A 15,638-nucleotide genomic window follows, 5' to 3' on the forward strand; every position below is an offset into this window, starting at 1 on the left:
AGCAGATAATTTACTGGATTCTGGCACTTGTTCTATCAAGTGGCCCAGGTCCAGATCCTGCACATGGACCCATTTACACATACAACCTGACTCATGTTCAGATCTACCTTCCTGGCATATTTTATTTGCATCATCCCTCCACGTACTCTTCTATGAAGTGTATGTACACTTCATATGTGTACTTCTTCATATGTACACTTCAAGATGTATGTACACTTCATATGTACACTTCAAGAAATGGTACACAGTTTTGGCGCATCATTAGATCCAATCTAGCAGATAGGTGTTCAGGTGCTTTTCATGGTCCAAAGAACGTGTAACATGGTAAAGTCTAGGCTGGATTACTACAGTGCACTTTCTATGGGGCTGCCTCTGAAGCTTCAGAAACTTCAGTTGATTTGTGAAACACAAGATATATCTCCCCAGTACTGTACTGGGGGACGACGACCCCATATTGCTGATTTCAAGTTGGTCTCCAAGCAGGCCTTAAGGTGCTATCTTTCTTCTACAACGCTTAAATGACATGGGACCTCTATACATGTACTGCCTGCTTTGCTCTGAACCGGTCCAGTTACTAGGATATTTCTGAGAAGCCTCACTCAGGGTGTCCCCAATCCTTAGAGGTTCTCTTTTAGGGCCTTGTTAGCTGTGGCACTTCAGCTGTGAAATTTCCTTTGCCTACCCATTTGCTTGGCACTGTGTTCAACAATTTTCTTTAGACACCAGTCTAAACACTGGCATTTATAATATATTTGTTATTAAAAGGCATACCTTGCTTTTCTGCATTGGCACTCATTTAGCACCTTTAAACTTTTGCTATTTTTAAACAACAGTCTCCAGCTGTTTCTGGTTTCTGTTTTTACTGTCTTTTTACTTATGACAAATTCATTCTTAGCATTGATTTTTTTTTTAATTGTCTTGTAATCTACCTTGAAAGTTGAGGTTGAGCAGCAGGATCTAAATATTTTTAATAATAAATAAACTCATTACCCTTTTAGTGGGCTGATCTTTCCCACCCAACACCTTCCTTTAATTCTCTCCCTTTAATTGGGATAGATATTCGGTACCAATTAAGGCCCTTTCCCTAAGGTGCCAGAGGTTTCCCTAGTATCATAATCAGTGACAGAGGAAGGCTCTCGGGCACCTGGTGGGGCACGCCAAGGGGCAGAGCGAACCACCCACAAGGGCGGGGTGAACTTCCCGGTGGCGCGCACGGTGCCCATATGGATGACAGACAGCATGCGCAGCGCCCATATGGATGGCATGTGCGGCGCTCATACGGACAGCATGTGTGCTGTGGGGCTTCAGCCGCCCTACAGGTGGGGGGAGGCAGCTGACAGACAGCACAGAGACTGCAGGCGCCCAAGATGCATGGCTCAGGCATGCGACAGGCCCCACAGTGGGTGCCAGCCGCCATTTTGTCACCCCCCCCCCTCAGGATGACACGCACTGGGGATGCAAGTGTCGCCCACAAAAATCCGACCGGTTTTATGAGGTCAGCGGCTGGATTTTCATGATCAGCGGGTGGCGCACTCATTCCCACAATTGGCGCCATCATTGTCTTGAAAATCTGCCCCCTGATCGCATAAAGCTGCCTTCTGGGGATGCGAGTGCCACCCGTCGGGGGTGTCAGGCTGATCACCGGGCGTATTTGCGCAATCAGCAGGCATATTTTCACTACGACAATCGTGCCAATCATGAAAATCTGCCCACTGGGGGTGCCACGCCGATCCGCCTCGGGGGATTTTGTTACACACACCCCAGGCTTGACACCCAGGGCAGACCTCAACCCCCGTATCCCGCTTGCGACGCCCCTGATCATAATACAACATTTTCCTTTCTTTTGCTTCTTTCCTTTTGTTAATGTGCCTTGTTATTTTTAATTTTTGGAAACTTTTTCCCACAGTATATAACAACGTGACCCATCTCCTCAAAAGGTAAAAATAAACAGCGCAATACAAAAATAGATTATCAAAATGTGGGTTTTGTGATGCACACTTTGAAAAGTCCTTTTTCATGCCTAGCTTTTAAGAAGACAAAAGTGATCCAAAGTTGGGGAAGATAGGAAATTACTGATAACAGGATAAAATATGACTACCATATCGAAGGTTTTCAGTAACAGCATTATTTTGCGAACATGTAAATTTAACCTAAACAGGAAAGGTTTTTTTCCTGAACAAATCAGGAAAACAAATACAGATTTATTAATAGCATAGTCTTAGAGTCATTTAAACAATGGGTCTTCCTTGACACCAGGAGAGCATTTTTAGAAATCTTTATAATCGATCACTGCAATAGCCATTTTTATGAAGCAGAAGTAAAATATCCTGTTTTGATATTACTCCTACTAGCATAATTCATAAAGAGAATAAAGAAAGAGAATAACATCAGTGTTTCAGTACACAATTCTGCTTGTGGTACAAAACATGCATATAAGATTCAATCCCACAGTGACAGAGAGTAAAACACTGAAAAATTTATATATCTGCACATCTGCATTCTGCAACCATTGTGTTGCTTTCAGCATTGCATCCTTTCAGTAGAATGGATGTGAGAAGCATCTTCTTCTCTTTCTTACAGTGAAACGCCTTGCCCCATGAAACATGGCGGTCCCCTCCCTCACTGTTCCTCACCAGTTAAACTATGGAACTTGCTCCCAAATGAGGCAATGATAGCCACATAGTTTTCCGTGTATAAGACAATGATTTTTCATTTACAAATTACAGTGGTACCTCGGTTTATGAACTTAATCCGTTCCGGAAGTCCGTTCTTAAACCAAAGCTGTTCTTAAACTGAGGCGCGCTTTCCCTAATGAGGCCTCCTGCCGCCGGTGCCCTTCCACCATTCGGATTCTGTTCTTAGACCGAGGTAAAGTTCGCTAACCGGAATGCTACTTCCGGTTTTGTGGAGTTCTTATACCAAATAGTTTGTAAACAGGGCTGTTCTTAAACCAAGGTACTACTGTATGTTAAAAATTGGGGCTCATCTTATACACAGATAGTGCATAGGGGGAACATGTGATTGGTTGCTGCTGCGAGCCGGAGATCGTCAGCGACTATTTGGCGTGTCCTTGGTGGCTGCATCAAGGGCTGGTGGTGATTGGGTGTCGCTGCGTCAATTGAGCAGGCAATTGGTTGCTTCTGCCGGCAAGGGGACAGGTGATCTTTGGCCAGCACCATCTTACCCATAGGCACTAGGGGTGCGGGGCACCCGGGCGCCGGACTCTCAGGGACACCAGGCCGAGAGTCCGGGGCCCGAGAGTTGAGTCTGGGGAAGAGCCTTCCCAATGGTCGGAGCCCCATGGCGGGCTCTTCTGCTGCGGGCAGTTCTGCGCCATGAGTTTGGGGGCGACTAAGCTAGCGAGATGCTGAGGTGGCCGGCCAGCTTCGCCCTCCTGCATGCCTGGGACTGGGCAACCTGGGGGGAGGGCGCCAGGCGGATCTTTGCACTCCGGCACTGCATATGCTTAAGACAGCCCTGTCTTTGGCTTTTGCGATGTGCGTGAGTGGCAGCACAGTTCCTGCTGGTGAGCAATTTTCATCAATTCTCCCAAAAAAAAAGCTGAACAACTCTGGACCACCATCCCCAAAAAAAGCTCAACAACTCTGGGCAATCTCCATGTTCTTAATTTGGAGTCCCCAAAATAGGGGGCGTCTTATACACAGGGGCATCTTATACAGAAGATTAGACATATTAATGGGGGCAAGGGCTGTTCCTGGAGGCTGTGCCCTGCCTCCACAGCGGGAGGCAGTAAAGCTTCTGAAAAGCAGTGCTGGAAACCACAGGAGGGGAGAGTGCTCTTGCTCTCAGATGCTGCTTGCAGGTTGCTCACTGTGAAAACAGGATGCAGGGCTAGATGGGTCGTTGGCCTGATCCAACGGGCTATTTTTATATTCTTACCTTTTTATACTGGCAGGCTGTTATTTTATGAAGCAGGCAATTTAAAAGAAGTATTTTTCAGAGCAGCTGAGCCAGTCTCTTTTCTGTAATTCTTTTATATTGCATTATTACATTGCAGCGTTGTACATTGCAAGCTGCCCTGAGTGGTGGTTGGTTTGTTTTTTAACTAGATGGGCAGGATACAAATGTTTTAAATAAAATAAAATAAATTTAAACGAGCTTTTTCCATCTAGTAAAAAGAAGCACTATGTGCAGCCATTGCTGCATATGTTCCCAGTCACGCACAGCTTCCTCCGAATTGTGGCCTTCTGCCATCAAAACGTGTAGGGTAGGGTTATTAGCCACTGGCCAAATGCAGCATGGCAAAACGGAGTGTGTTTATTTCTCAATTTAGAGATAGATTCAGTTAGATTTAGAGTTATGGTATGAAGATTAGGAGTGGGTTTGAATCCATTCTCCATAGCATAAGAGAAGAAAATAACCATAACTGGAATAGAATTAATATTTCCTCCCTATTTGCCAATGTAGCCTGAAGAATAGCCAATACATATTGGGTTTTAAACACCTATTTTATATTCTGCAAATATATATATATATTTATAAATGCACGTATCGCAGAACACAAGAATGCCGTCAAAAAAGAAGAAAAAACTTCCTCTCTCTTCCAACACATGAAAGAAACAGGACACGAAATTAATTTTGCAGATTCCAAATTGCTCTCTAACATGGAACATCACCACAAGAGAATAATCATGGAAGCCATCGAGATAGAGAAACACCCTCACAACATGAACAAGCGTGACGACACATCCCGCTTGCCAGACATCTGGAAATTAGCCCTCCCCACAAAAACTGACACCAGATCCAGAGGCACACAGAACGCCATCACCAATCAACCACACCAGACCCAAACCCAGACCCTCTCCACAGATAAATTACAGACACCATCCAGTAGCCAAACCATGGTGGCACCTCCGGATGCTGCACCCCCCTGCAATCCCTACACAGATCTGGCTGGCACAGGCCACAAAACCACAGCTCGCCCCTATACACGAAGCCAAGCCAGAGCACAACTAAATGTAGTACACCCATCTTCTCAGAAAAACTCTTCACAAAGTTCAAGAGGTCAAGACACAAAGGCTTTAGTAACTAATCCACACCTAATGACCCACCTAAGTGGTACTCAGGATATCACTCAAGAAATCACTCAAGATATCCCTCAAGCAATTAAGGAACAAAAGAAGAAAAGGCACACTAGCCTGGGAACTTCCTCTCTGCCTAGAACATTGGAGGCCACACCTCCTCAACAGTATTTATAGGAACTCAAACACTGAGATCCTGCTCTGTTCCAGCAACAAGAAGCCGAAAGCACCAGCCTGAAGATGATGAGTGAGACCTCGTCGAAACGTCGCCTAGACACCCCAACTTTTACACGGGAAGATACCCGAGGACACCAAAACCTGCATTCCTGTACCCGTGAAAATCTACGAAAGCAAATATATATATATATATATATATATATATATATATATATATATATATATATATCCAAGTAAAAATAGAACTATTTTGCAGCGCTGCACCACACAATTTCCCCCTTTTGATTTCCAGGCAGAAATGTTGAGTGTTGAGCAGAGATTGTTCGCCCAGGAAACATTTCCATGGTGAGTTTTGGGAGGGGCTCCTGTTTGCTGTGATTGTTCATTCCAATTCTACTTTGGTGACATCATTTTTCCCTGATTGAAGCTTCATGTGTCTTCAAAACATATGCTCTACCACTGAGTTGTGACCAGTTCTCAAAGCACAGGATTGTGTTTTTATGTCCTCACAACACACATCTAGCTTCCCTCCTTCAATGGGACATACAGGAGCTGCCAGGAAAGCTCAGTAGCCGTGTGAGGGTGTTATCCCAATTTATCTGTTTTGAAAATGGCTCTGTACTGTGTTTTATTGCTGTTCTGCTTTTTCTGTTTGAATAAAAGTTGTTTTTAGCCAAGTGAGATTTTAATGGCACTCCATCATCCATAAGCCTGTTAACCATAACCATACAGCACAGCTGACCATATCCCCTTTATGTTTCCTCTTGTGTGCCTGCGAACACCTCATATCCGTCAGTTTCAGTCTAGCAATGCCACTTTGATTTGAACAGACAGCCTCCTGATCCAGTAATTCAAGTATGTCAGGGATGTACTAGCTACATAGACCTGCTCCATGTGTGAAACACCTTATGGGATCTCACTTCAACAGACTGTCTAGTAATCTATAGAATATGATGCAGCATCCCACTCTGCAATGAATGAATGGAGCCTGGGTAGATTTGGTGTATTAGATCAGCCGGTTTGTTGCCAAATGGACAAGGTGTCGGGTTTTCCCCTGCAAGAATAAACACAGGGGCAATGCACCACAGGTAAAGTAGTCTGTTCTCTGAAACTGCAATGCAGATGTGAATGTGTATCCACATAAAAGTACTAGCATCCTTTTGGGTGTGGGTGCCTCTGGATCAAGCCCATTGCTGCACAGGTTTTGACTTCAAACACATTTTCATTCCAAAATATTTGAACAGAGTGTTCTGACAACGAAAGAAGAAGAAATCCAAAAACTTGGGAAGAGAAACTATGCACTAAGGTTCTAAATTCTTCCACTAAAGAGCTACATTCTTTTATGTGTATATTGGATTCTTCTTGCGCATAACTGTACTCCAATAATTAAAAAAAGGGTTGATGGAAGGAGGCCTTTTCAGTGACCTTGTGTCCCTCCCTTGGAGGAAGAGGCCTGACAGGTAGATATATGGAGAGTTTGTTATTGTAAATTCCAGATCTTGTGCTTATCTCTGACTCAACTTCTGGGTCTTTATCTGGAATTCCTGTGAAAGGTCAACCAGTATATTACTGCTTCTCTTCACCTTGTACCGACCCCAGCTTTAAAAATACACTTTATACAAATGGCGGGGGGGTTGGCCTTCTTCCCCAAATGGAACTGCGAAGGTGAATGAATGACGTCGGTGGGGATGGGAAGATACTCACTTGGAAAATAGGCAACCTAGAATGTGGCTTTCCGGATCACCCCAATCTTCCCTATAATCAGCATTCTTACTTTGTATCATTTGATAAAACCAGACAACAGACTCTTCAGACACCTCTTAAAAGACAAATGTGCCATACTCTTGGAGATAACCAGAATGATTGCCTGAACTATAAGGGAAGTTCAGGAGGGTGCATTAGTATTGAATTGGCATGGATGGTCAGTGGATATTCAATATCTGTGTATAGCATGCTGTATGTAATTATATACAGAACAAAGGAGCATCAGTGTTCTGATGAGTATTTATAGGTCATTTGGACTTTTGGACTATTTGCAAATGTATACATTCTCTTATCAGCTCCAAATTATTTTCTTTTTCTTTTAGTTATTAAAATGTACAACCAACCATTCCTCTCCCCACCTCAAAGGGAGCCTAGAGTGCCTCACAAGACTAACATCACATAAAACAACACCATAATTAGTGCATCATGTGCACTGCAAGCCGGAGGGCCCATGTTCAATCCACAGCATCTCAAGATAGGGCATGAAAGAACTCTGGAGAGTTGCTGCCAACCAGTGCAGACAATACTAAGCTAGATGGACCAAAGTACTGACTTGGTATAAGGCAGCTTCCTTTGATGGACACCATGTTTGTAGGATTGGGGCTTTTGTTTCTCTAGGTTCTGGTTATTCTGACTTCTGACCGGTTGGCTTCAATGGAAGACAAAACTGGTTTCTGCTCCAGGCTGAGAGCCTGTTGGTGGAACCTGTTGCCCTGGATAAGAGATGAGAGGGGAGTGTGTACAGGCAGGGGGTGCTTGGTGGATGGTTTCTCTGTTTCTTTCTGCAGAGCTAATTGGCATTCCTAAAATATATCACATTTATTTTGTGATTTTGCTGATTTTTGTTGTTTAGATTTGTTTATTGTATTTTTCTTTTGCATTAGGAAGTGCCTTTATTTATTGATGTTTTGTTGTTGTTGTTGTGAGCTAGAATAGAATAGAGCAACTCTTTTGCATTAGTCCTTAGACCAGAGCAGCACAGAGTTGGATAACAGCATTTAAACCAAGATAGCAAAATGTACATAAACTTTCATGAAAAATATTACTACTTGCTATTCATTATTAGTAAAATTAGTAATAAGGTTAATAAAATTTAAGCGTATTCATGTTATAGCATAAAAATACATATTAAGTGAGAAGCTTTGAGGTCAACTTGGTTGTTGCAAAAGCAACATAAAATCAAACCCAATCAAATCTCTCTAAGATGTACAGCTGCTTTGGTTATAATGAAGCATCACTAAACTTCCTATTGACAAACACTAATTGATGCATGGAACAGCTGTAGTGCCTGACGTGAGGAGGCAGGAAAGCGTTACAACGAAACTGCTAAATGTGGACGCTCTAATTGTGACTTTTTCCCAGCAGAAGAAAACAGTATACAGTTGGAGTCTGCATTCTATAACTGTTAACAGAAGATAGACTGATAGATGATCTGGGAAGTTCAACCATACTGGAAAGAGACTTGAATACATAATTCTAAATTACAACTGTTTCCTGCTGACACCGTATTTCACTGAAGAAATTAAAGAGCTATAATGTCATGAGTTGACATAAGTGTGAAAATGAAAAAGAAAAATTAGCCTATGAAACAAGTTAGCTGACATTTAATGCCAAACCTATCATAGGAGAGGTTAGAGATTGTTAAGATTACTGCTGATAATGGACGACTGGAAAACAAAAAGGCTAGTGTCTGAAATATAGCTTTTAAATGTATGGGGGGGGGGAGAGTAAATCTCTGGTCTGAAAGGTTCAATCCCAGAAGCCCTTTTACATCTTATCAAAAATGAGATGTTTATTATTCTCTGTTCTCTGCTGAGGTGCTCAGTGGGCCAAAAAACCATTCTTTTTGAAGGATACTGGCATAGGTATCCACTCCTTCATAAGATTTATTCTTTGTTCCACCCTTCCCCAATCTGATGCCCTTCAGATGTCATGGACTACAGTTCCCATCATGCTGGCTGGGGATGAGAGGAGATGTAGTCCAAAACATCTGGGAGGCACCAGATTAGAGAAGACTGGTATGTCAGGAGGCAGTTTTCTGATATATCATATTATAGATCTGTATTTTCATAAAAGGCTCAACCTTCTACTTAGACATAAAACCCAAAAATGATTCAGGGAATGAATGGAGCAATTCCCTTTCCCCAAACGACAATTGACTTAAGAGTCTGCATTTAACAGTTCATTCATACAACCTGTTTAAATTGGAAAAGGTAAATCATTTGCTAAGTGACTATTGCATCAAACACACCACTTCTGTATCCTAAATAGTATATTTAAAAATACTAACAACATGAGGACAATGTCAGTTTCTGAAAACTTCAGACTTTTACTGGCCCACAGTGAACTTGGTGCTGCACTCAATTTCTCCTGGATTCCAATCCAACAAAAATCTGCTTCTGCCAGCCCTTTCCCATGCACTTTTATCTAGAGCCACTCCGATACAGATATGATTGGATGTATAATTATTTCATTTTTAATGTTATGTTTTATGGACGTGTACTACAAATGAGTAAAACAACAAAAAGCATACTTATGTAACTGTACATACAATGGAGTGTTCCTTTTCTGGGTTCCAGTCTGCCATTGCCTCCAAACAGGGCATTCCACCACCACCGCTCTAGATTTCCTGGTTATCTTTTTCAACTTAACACTCAGCACTGGGCAGCTGAGCACATGCTCAATTCTCTTTGGACTATTTGCAGGGGATGGGAATTGTCCCCTTAGTTGTAGAGCACCATAGAAACATGGGAGGTCACAATGTTGTACCATCTAGCTCAGCATTGTCTAGCTCAGGTTTGCAACATCGCTAGTCCTGCTTGGAGATGCTGAAGGTTGAACCTGGAATCATCTTGTATGCAAAGCAGATGTTCTGCCACTGAACTACGGCCCTTTCCTTAACTGAGTTGGAGCTGTCCCTTTTTCTTCAAAAGAGGGAAGATCTGAGGTGTGGGTTGGGAGGAATTTGAACTTCTCCCCTCTTGGAGTTCATCTCTGTAGAGTGACTCCTGTTTCACTAGCATCTTCAACTTCTGTGGCTTATAGACAACCTTAAGGATCTGTAGTCAGAAGCAATTTCTCCTGGGTCCAGTAGGACTTACCTCAATGCACTAAGGATTGCAGCCTTAGTCCAGTGTCACCAGATATTACAGGACTCGGTTGCTAACATCAGAATTGCCTCAGGATGCAGAATGACAACACCACTGCAGTAGATTGACCTTTACAGGGAGAAATTACCTGGCTGCATCTTATGCTTGTCTGCACTGTGTAAGCTCAGCATCTTGATGACTGCTTCCAGCTATGTTGATACACTTCCGTCCATAGGATGATGGTGAGCTGGAGACAGATAATTTATTTTGAAAGTTTCTATATTTGCTTATGCATCACTTACCAGGAGCCACAGATCTGTATGCAGAAAAAGGTGATGTATTGTTTATGGTATTAAATATGTTAGATTTTTGCTGCCTTTATCATCTGTGAAAGGTCACCCTAAACCCTGCTGTTAACTACTCAGTTACCTTGTCCTTTTAAGTGGATGTATTTTTTAAAAATGTCTTTTAAAGAAACAGCAGGTGTTTTCTTACATTCCCTTCTTTACATTGGGTTCTTGAGATGTTCATTGGAAACCCTGTTTAAGTTTCTCATGAGCAAAGTCAAAAGGCATATGCCGTGCTTGGAGGGGGGAGAAAGTTGAAAACAAAGTACCAATCATTTATAGAATCTTCAGATGCACATCAAATATTCCACCTGCATGTGAAAAACAGAGCTGTGTGGCCAGACACATCTTGCTTGACTGTAATTGAATTAAAATCCTGTTCTCTTAGAAAGTCTTTTCCAAGTAGAGTGATCTGCCAAGGAACCTCTATCTATGCTATGGAGGTTAATCATATTGCAAGGGATTCTGGGTAATGTTATAGGGAGCATGTTAATTCATGTGGAATGCAGGACAGATCTTGCTGGGCATAACTGTTGTTCAGGTTGGACTGTCCCTTGGTGCAGTTAGGTGATTTTAGACTCTGGACTTAATGTGTTCTATCAGAGTGGACCTGAGTGAACCATGCCCATTGATTTAAATGGGTCTGTTCTGAGCAGGACTAGCATGGGGTACAGCCCAACGGACTTGGTGAGGGGGAAAGTGCTGTATTACTTTGCTAGATTCAGAATGGAGTAAGGCAGCTCTTTTGAATTTAAGGGTCCTCCTGCTCATTTTGCTTCAGGGCCCTGGTCCTCTGCCCCAAAGTCTTGCCACCGCTCTCGACCGCAGAAGAAAACGATAGACCAAAAGCTCTCACACTGTCATTCACTTTTGTTCTGGGCAACAAAACATACCTAGTAAGGCACTGCCACTACAGAGGAGATGGTGAATTTGAGGAACGTTCTCTTTTTCTGTCACAGTGTGATTTAAGCACACTCAATATAATAGGTTGATTTCCGTATCAGCAAAGTGAATCAGAAAGAGGATGGCAGAAGAAGAAGAAAATGCCATTGTGTGCAACTAATCCCATGCTTTTGCATCTGTCTTGTGCCTAATATCTAAATAAGATCTCTGTAGCCTATTATTCCAATGAGTGGGATGTTATCAGTTTACTGATCCATCATCAACTAGCAGAACTAAAGTAAGAGTGAAGGATGTGGCTACAATTTAGCCCCCACCTTGGGTAGCTTTACAAGAGCATTGGGCACATTCATGGAGGAGAAGGCTATTGATGACCACTAGCCCCAATGGCTGTGCTCCGAATGTCAGTTGCAAGAAGCCACAGGAGGGGACAGTGCTTTGGTCCTCGGGTCTTACTTAGGGGTTTCCCCCCGGTATCTGGTAAGCCACTGTGAGAACAGGATGCTGGACTTGATGGATCATGGGCCTGATCCAATAGACTCTTCTTGTGTTCTTTTGTTCATTAGCAGTTTACAGTTTACATACAGACCAGGCAAATTGCTTTACCTTGTGACAGAGTGCAGGAGGGAGCCTCAGGTTTGCCTGTCTATCCTCCTGACTGCACAAGACACATTTATAGAGAAATAAGACCTTTTTGTTTTGGCCTGGTGATGTGAATGAAGCCGATGGAGGGGGACTGCTGTGATGTCATGGCAGCGAGCAGCCAGTTGCATTGTGAGCTGGTCACATGTTTCATTCTTAGGGTTTCAAAACGCCTCAGTGCTCATATTCTAATTCTGCCTCTTTATTGGGAAACTGGAAATAGAGAGGAGGGTTCACCTGGGCATGTGCAGAGTGCTACACCTTACATTTTAGTTACATATCAGATAATCACCATCTCTATTCCTGCTTAAACTGCTTTTATATTGCTCTTTTTTGGCTTGGGTGGTGTGCATCTAGGTTTTACTCAGTGTAGACCCACTGAAATGAATTAATAAAACGTTAGGTCAATTAATTTCAATAGGTGTACTTTGAGACGAGTAAAACTTAGTTGAATGCCATCCATTGTTTTAAAATGTTGCGCACCACTTAGAGGTTTTAGAAAATGTTAAGTGGTTTGTAAATGCCTTTTAAAAGTAAAGAAAGACATGCTGAAAGGGAACGCACCAGCCTGCATTTTCTGTGTGGATAACCTAAAGTAGGCATGCCTAACCTGTATGCAGATGTTGTTGGACTGCAAGTCCCATAAGCCCCTGCCATCATGCTCAATGATCAGGGAATTGTGGTCCCAACAACATCTGGAGAGCCACAGATTAAAAACCCCAGTGCTAAACAACAGGGCTATTATGCATGAACTAGCTGTTTAAGAACAAAAGCTGAACTATTTTTGACCGCTCCATGGACTGCAGTGATTCTGGGAGAAGTTTAGTGCGACTTTGCATGCTTTTAATTGTATTCTAAGAAATAAATAAATCCCAAGCCACTGTGAACTTTCAACCTAAGCTAAAGTATACATAGCTTAGTGAACAGGAAACGTGTTGCCCATTCTATAATAAATTAGGTAAAAGAAGCCTAATTCAAATGAAGGAGTTGGTTGTATATTAGCGATTCTGCCCCCTCCTATCATTATACAAATGTTGGAAATAGAGGCGAATTGGGCAAGATACAAGGTGACAGCTCAGTCACAAGGACATCTATGCCATAAGTTGAACAAATTTAGATTATTCCACAAACTAAGGAAGGCCCAAAGCTACATCATCTCGAATCTCATTCATCTTGTAACATGGTGCTCAGTACCCAGTGGGCATTTGGCTTTTCTTGACTTCCCTTCATCCTCTTTGGTATTTACGCCACAGATAGATCCAGAGCTTTAAACCCAGCTTGGGATCAGACGTAGCATCTTTGTCTGGCCTATTTTTCATTTAAAAGTGTAATCAGATTTTTTATACCTTGTAACTAACTGGTCCAGACCAATGCTTAAGTCTACAGCATCCAATCCTAGTAATTAATTACTGGCTAAGGTTAAAGCACAATATAATTTTGCTAATTACTCACAGCTTGGGGCCCATTTTTTCCATACAGCCAACAACGGCATGTTTTTAATCCCCATAATAACAATAATGGCATACATCATTAACCCTATTTTATTCTTTCTTAATTTTTTATAATACCAATAACAAAGATCATTAACCTCTGTTCTGCTTAACATCTAATCAGCCATTTTAGTTAAATAAATATCAGGGAAAGCATTAAATATCACTTCGCTAAGCTAGCTTTACTCTCAGGAGGGGGATTCTTCCTAATGCATTATATTAACATCCGTTTACTTCACAAGTGTCAAACAGTGAGTGGTAATGAGGAAATAGATACTGCATAATATATGGCTTTAATCAGAGTAGCTCCTTTTTCACGTGCAGTTTTTAATCTTAAACTATTTCACCCCACTTCAATCCTCTGTCCAACCGTGAGAAATTTCTAGAAGCATTGTTGCTGTTCTAGCTGTAGCTCAGACACTGAGGGAACCATTGACGGCAGCTTCCCCCACCCCCAAGGCATTCTTCATCTACACACTGGGTATGCAAGGTGCTTCTTTGATAGGAAGATCCCTGTGCTCAGGCATGAACTAGACATGTATATAACATATCCTGCAATCTAGTTTGGATGAATGGATATGCCAAGCATAAGAACTTAAGACATGTGGGAGTCCATCCTCCCACAGGTCGTCTTCTTTGGCAATCACTCATAGCTGAGTAAGATTGTCTTCCATGAACATGGTCTTAACAGTGAGTCCGTAAGTGATTGTGGAGGCCAGTTCTGGATCCACACATCCTTCCACCGTGGGGACATAGGTTTCCAGATGGGAGCTGATTATGGTGAGGGTTTGCCAAGCATGCCTTCCTCTTAGCACGTTTCTCCCTTTCGGCCTGAGTTTGAGCGTCTTCAAAGTCCATGACACTTTTGGTAAAGGCTGTTCTCCAACTGGAGCTCCCATTATTTCCCAGTTGTTGGTGTTTATACAACTTTTTTTTTAGATTTGCTTTGAGAGCGTCTTTATACCTCTTTTGTTGACCACCAGCATTACACTTTCCATTTTTAAAATTCGGAATAGAGCAGTTTCTTTGGAAGACAATAATCAGGCCTCCGAACAACATGACCAGTCCAACGAAGTTGATCTTTGCTTCTTCCAGTACAGAGGCATTAGTTTAGCCCACTAAAATACTATTTCTTTGAAACCTACAGTAACTATTATCACAATGAGGCGATATAGAGAACCATGTGTCCAAATAGTCTACACAAATAACCTTTGAGACTAAAATGGATATCAAAAAAAGAAAAAATTTCCCATAGAATAACACATAAAATCAGGCAAGTATAGGAATAGGAAATGGTTTTAAGTACTTAAAGCCGTTTAATTAATCTGGAAGCTATACTGCCAGGGGTACAGGATTTATAATCATAAATTTATGAAAATGATAGCCTTAGTCCTGCAACACATTTACACAACAGAAAATAAAATGCTTTTTGGATTTTATTGGCTCAGTCAGTGCAAAATCATAATAATGTAATCAAGTATTTTCAATGTGCTAGTTCTTAACAGGTTACTCTTCTTTTATTTGCCCAGTCTCTTAGTAAAAACTATTGTTTATTTGAACGCTTAGCTTCAACAATCCAGAGTCACTGAGCTGGGCATATATATGCCTCGTGGGTGATTAAAAAGAATCCTGAAGTTCACAAAGGACATCTTCCTATGCATGAGTTGCTTTAATAAGAGCTTCTCTACCATTCAGGTCAAACTATTTTTCTATATATATTCAGCACACACGCAGGCAGGCAGGCACACACACACACACACACACACACTTATTTACTGTCCAAAGCAGAAGTTCCCTTCAAAACAGAGACAATCTGTGTCACTTTACTTACTAGGGAGGTCTTTGGGACAGATTAAGACAAGGTCCATGTCAAAGTATTGAGGCCAAAGGGATACTAGAGTTGACATAGGCAGCAGCAGTTCTCTTTTACTGAAGTTTGGAAGTCACTTAATCTGTAGCTCAGTAGTTCTAAATGGCAAGCCACATGACATTAATCACATGAATGCAGAAAGTTCACACATTTTCATGGGCACAGTGATTTTATTATTTAAATCAATAAAAAAATCATCAATAAAAATACATAGCTAACTGAGGTTCTCCCCCCACAAAAGGCCTGCCCCCCCCAACAAAAATCCTGGCTACGCCCATGCACATTAAAAAAAAAATCTAAATGGAAACAATAGGGAA

This window comes from Podarcis muralis, chromosome 1 (genome assembly GCF_964188315.1).
Source record: "Podarcis muralis chromosome 1, rPodMur119.hap1.1, whole genome shotgun sequence".
NCBI lineage: Eukaryota > Metazoa > Chordata > Lepidosauria > Squamata > Lacertidae > Podarcis > Podarcis muralis.